The sequence below is a fragment of the Leptodactylus fuscus genome, chromosome 1, assembly GCF_031893055.1.
Source record: "Leptodactylus fuscus isolate aLepFus1 chromosome 1, aLepFus1.hap2, whole genome shotgun sequence".
Lineage (NCBI taxonomy): Eukaryota > Metazoa > Chordata > Amphibia > Anura > Leptodactylidae > Leptodactylus > Leptodactylus fuscus.
Genome location: NC_134265.1, coordinates 336996014 through 337002013, shown reverse-complemented (window position 1 = coordinate 337002013; position 6000 = coordinate 336996014).

The following is a 6000-nucleotide window of genomic DNA, read 5'->3' as shown; positions in this document are numbered from 1 at the left end:
CGATAAGGCCTCACAACACGTGGCCACAAGTTTCACCGTATTACAGAATATTTAACATTTCCTGAGGTGTCATTGTGGACTTGGTGACTCCAATTGGTCAAATTTTGATTTCCCTGAAATGAGCATTTTTTCCCCATAGACTATAATGGGATTCGATATTCGATGGAATAGTCGAATACTGAGGTCTACTCAAATTGAATTTCGAATTTTTGAATATTTCACTACTCGCTCATCTCTAGTTCCTATCAATACTTTCCAATATCTAAGTATTCATGTTACATACTAGTTATGGTGCCCCTTGTATTCATTAGATGACCTGTCAGAATGTCCCCCTTATGTGTCTATTGCTGGTGGACACTCGTCCAATTTTACATTTATTCCTCTACAAATTTAATAAGAGTGAAATCCTAATCTAAAGAAATATTTGATGTTTGTGCTCAGGTGATACATTTTCTTCTCTGCTAATATAACATATCCTAGAATAAGTTAGAATAATTTTCCCAAAGATAAACTTCTAACAATTATTTATATTTACAATGACTGCGATGCCTTTTCCAGTCTATATAAGACGATTACTTACTGCTCCTCTTATCCACAGTCTTTAGGACTCTCACTAGGATGAACACATATGTTTCTTCTCTCTTTATATGTTTTTGCTTTATGTTACCAAGAAGTGAAATTCTGAGTCTGGATCCTCGGTGCTCCATCTACAGACTTCCTACTCTTTTTGATCCCATGTATTACCAGGATGGAGACGTAATACTTGGGGGAATATTTTCTGTTACACTTGAACATGCAACTACTTACAAGTTCTATAACACCAGTCTGAGAACGGCTTGTAATGTGTGCAGTTGGTGAGAATAATGTATTGTATTTCTTCTATGTAGTATTGACCTCTTCGGGACTCTTTATTTACTTTGCTTTCTTATATGACAATATCATATTCCACAATGTTGTACATAGATATTGTCCACTCTCTCTCTATAGAAAACCTATATAAATTGAGCCATTTGGAACATTAGGACAAAGTCAGAGTTTAGGAATTGTGTATGGCAAAAGAACGACCAGGAAAGTCACTGCGCTTACTGTAACAAGGTTTAACCCCTTCCCACCGATGGCATTTTTTGATTTTCGTTTTTCGTTTTTGACTCCCCTCCTTCTAAACCCCATAACTTTTTTATTTCTCCGCTCCCAGAGCCATATGAGGTCTTAATTTTTGCGGGACAAATTTTTCTTGATGATGCTACCATTAATTATTCTATATAATGTACTGGGAAGCAGGAAAAAAATTCAGAATGGGGTGGATTTGAAGAAAAAATGCATTTCTGTGACTTTCTTACGGGCTTTGGTTTTACGGCGTTCACTGTGCAGCCAAAATGACATGTTCCCTATATTCTGTGTTTCAGTACGGTTCAAAGGGATACCAAATTTATATGGTTTTATTTACATTTTGACCCCTAAAAAAAATTCCAAAACGGTGTTAAAAATTTTTTTTTCTAAAAGTCACCATATTCCGACGGCCGTAACTTTTTTATACATAGGTGTACGGGGATGCATTGGGTGTCTTTTTTTGCGGGGCTGGGTGTACTTTTTAGTTCTACCATTTTTGGGAAATGTTATTGCTTTGATCACTTTTTATTCAAATTTTTATCAGAATCAAAACAGTGAAAAAACGGCGGTTTGGCACTTTTGACTATTTTTCCTGCTACGGCGTTTACCGAACAGGAAAAATATTTTTATAGATTTGTAGAGCGGGCGATTTCGGACGCGGGCATTTCTAACATGTATATGTTTCACAGTTTTTAACTACTTTTATATTTGTTCTAGGGAAAGGGGGGTGATTTGAACTTTTAATATTTTTTATATTTTTTTATATTTTTTTTTACTTTTTTTTTTTTATTTTTTTTTTTGCATTTATTAGACCCCTAGGGGTGTTGAACCCCAGGGGGTCTGATCACTAATGCAATGCATTACAATGCTAATGCATTGCAATGCATTGCAAAAAATCATCATCTCTTTTGCAGGCTGCATAGACCAGCCTGCAAAAGAGAGAATTTGCAGACCGGCTGGGAGCCTTTAAGAAGGCTCCTAGCTGTCATGGCAACATGACGTCGGCCCTGGAGCATGCTCCAGGAGCCGGCGATCCCTGCCAAAATGGCGGTGCCCATGCGCCGCCGGGAAAATGGCGCCTCCGGCGCCTTTGACAGCAGCGCCGGAGGGGTTAATGCCCCGGACCGATCGGAGGCATTAGACCCGGTTGTCTACTGCTTAAAGCAGTAGACACCCGGCGGCTATGACGGCCGCCCGGCTCCCGGGCGGTCGCCATAGTTACAGACCCGACACGGGCCGTACTATTACGGCGCATGTCGGGAAGGGGTTAAATAATCACACGTAGCTTTATTTCGACCAACACACAATGCTTATACAGCGTTTCGGGGTTCTTCCCTCCTGATCAGATAAAGGTCGAATTGCTCAGTACTTTACATTGCTAGGAATTTTGTATGTAACAATTTATCTGACATTATCATACCTATTGTTTTCCAGACCTATGTGAGGGCTTATTTTATAGTCACATTTCAGTATTTTAAACCACTTTTATATAAAACCCTATGTTGTGTGTTTTTTTTTTATCGCAAATTGAACTTATTTGAAAAAAAAAATAAAAATAATAATAATAATTTTAACGCCCAATGTGGACTATAGATACAAATATTATGTTATGTTTTTTTCAGCTGTCTACATCATTGTCACATCAAATCAGAGGGAGGAACTTATACCTACAATTCCATAAAAATTAAGGTTAAAAAAAAATAAAATCACTTATTAAAAACATCAATAAAATAGATTTGAGAAAAAACACATTTGTACATTTTTCACAAATTCCTTTTCTAAGAAGTATTATCGAGCTATGTCTCCTTAATTCAGAAGTATGTCCAATGTGTCCCAAATCTACTGTCTGGACATATGGCCTTGAGTTGCAACACTGATGGAAAGCCACCAGTAGTGAACTCATTTTGACCACTACTTCTCTTTACCTAGGGGTGGGATCAGTATTTTGGCTCCTCCACAGATTCTTGGCTGATATACATCTATATAAATATACAAATATACATTGTTTAAACAGAAAACCTGTTACAGTTCACAAGAGAATTTGGAAGATATTACTTATTCATAAATATAGATTTTTTTTTTAACTTAAACTAAAGGTTCAAAAGCCAAGCAGATAACGCAGATGGAATATTAAGTGAAAAGGCCAACATTTATGATTATCTCTCTATCTTATAAAAATGAATTCTTGTCTGTCTGTCTGTCTGTTTGTCTGTTCTTTATGCGTGACCAAATGACTGGACCGATCTTCACCAAATTTGGTACAGGGATACTACAGGTATGTGGGAAGGTTTAAGACGAGACTCCAACTCGCTTGGAAGTACCGTTGCTGAGACACAGCATTCCCAACACAGTGCCCCCCCCCCCTTAGCCAATACAAACCTGCAAGTCTTTCACTCATATTCCAACTGCAATACACACTCACTCCACATGCACAATACAACACTGATATCCAAACTGAGATACACGCATCAGAGGATTAGATACACAGATCAGCACAGGGTATCACATGCCAGAGGTTTAGATACACACGTTTGCACACAGTTCCACACACTGAAGGATTAGATACGTGCATCTGCACACAGTTCCACATGCCGAAGGATTAGATACACACGTCTGCACACAGTACCACACGCCGGGAGATTGGATACATGTGTCTGCACACAGTACCACATGCCAGAGGATTGGATATGCGCATCTGCTCACAGTTCCACACGGCGGAGGGTTAGATACGCATGTCAGCACACAGTACCATACGCCGGAGGATTAGATACACACGTCTGCACACAGTACCACATGCCAGAGGATTAGATATGCACATCTGCACACAGTTCCACAAGCTGGAGGATTAGATACGCACTACTCCACACAGTACCACATGCCAGTAGAATAGATACGTGCGTCAGCACACAGTACCACACGCTGGAGGATTAGATACATGGCTCTTAACAGAGTACCACATATTACAGTTTTACTCCAGGTTTCCATAGCAACCCAGCCATTTTTCTTCACTACTTTATGTCAATCTTAAAGGGGCAGAGCGCTGTGAATGACACTGTTACACAAGGTCACATACACACAGCTTTACTCCAGGTCTCCATAACAACCGATCGCAGGTTTTTCACTGATATTCGAAATGAGATACACATGATCACATGACTCACACGACGCTAATGGACACACAGAAACGATATACAAAATACACCAGTTCAAAGTTGGACAATTCTTATGGGGCCACTACACAAACAAAAAATTAAATATACCCGTGCAAAGCCGGGTCCTCCTGCTAGTTAATAATAAATAAAGATTTCATTTTTTACAGGCCATTGCCTGATTTTTACAAGCACATACTTGTATTTATCTATGCCATTGATGAGATCAACAGAAATCCTAATATTTTACCTAATATTACTTTGGGATATCATTTCTATGATTCTTGTGGAAATATAAATGTTGCTATAGAGCGTGTGTTACAAATTATTACTGGCTCCTATAATGCAATTCCCAATTTCTCTTGTAAAGATCGCGGTAAACTTGCAGGTGTTGTTGGAGATTTATATTCAGAGACATCTTTACACATAGCAAAAATATTACATCTATATGGATACAATCAGGTAAAATGAGTTATTCTTATCTGTATAAATGGGTTGTCCAATGTATTTAAAAATGGAATGAAATTGTATAAACTAAAGGAAAAGCTGTTCACATTGTGAATGTTCTCTGTTAGTGTAACGAGTAGTGAGAAAACTCAGCCCCCCCCAGAGAACAATAGTTTAACATTTTATCAGAGGACAGGAACCAAGGAAAGGCCGTGTAAAGAATGGGGAGAGTAATATAACATAGCTGCTTTGCTTACCTGCTATGTTATATTACGCCTCCCATTCTTTACATAGAGTTTAGAGATGAGCGAACACCGTTTGATCGAATAGGTATTGGATCGAATATCAGGCCATTCAAGGTATTTGTTTCGAATCGAATACCACGCGGCATACACAGTAAAAATTCGTATCCCCTCCCACCTTCCCTGGCGCGTTTTTTTGCACCAATAACTGTGCAGGGGAGGTGGGACAGGAACTACGACAACGGAGGCATTGAAAAAAATTGAAAAAAAACCATTGGCTGCCGAAAACATGTGACCACCCATTTATAAGAATAGCCAGCGCTATCTTCGTGTCATTTGCGGTGAGAGATAGGGAGAGAGAGATCTGCTGAGGGCTAGACAGGTATTAGCTTCTAGTAGGCAGGGAAAAATGGAAGAAAAACAACAGCTCATTTCAGAGCTATACACTGCAGGGACAGGAGTCCGGCTTTCCATGGATGGTGTGTCCCCCAAAACAGGAATACAGAGGAATTAGTGGCTGCTATATACGTTCAACCCAGATTTTCAGGCAGTGTGTAACCCCAAAACAGGGATACAGAGCAATTAGGTCAGGCTATGTACGCTCAATCCAGATAACCAGGGTGTGTACCCCCAAAACCTATGTGGGAGACACAGAAATTCAGTCAGGCTATGTATGCTAAATCCAATTTTTAAGGGTCTACCTCCCCCCCCCAAAGCTAAGTGTGACATACAGCAATTCAATCAGTCCATACACACAACATCCAGCTTTGCTCCACTGAACCCCCCCAATGCTAAGTGAGAGACAGCCGTTCATTCAGTCAGGCCATGTATGGTCAAACCTGTTTTTAATGCTGTACCCCCCAAAGCTAAGTGGGATACACAGCAATTCAGTCAGTCTATACGCGCGACATCCAGCTTTCCACATGCTATACCCCCAATGCTAAGTGGGAGACAGCCATTCATTCAGTCAGGCCATGTATGGTCAAACCTGTTTTTAATGCTGTACCCCCCAAAGCTAAGTGGAAAACACAGCAATTCTATCAGGCTATATC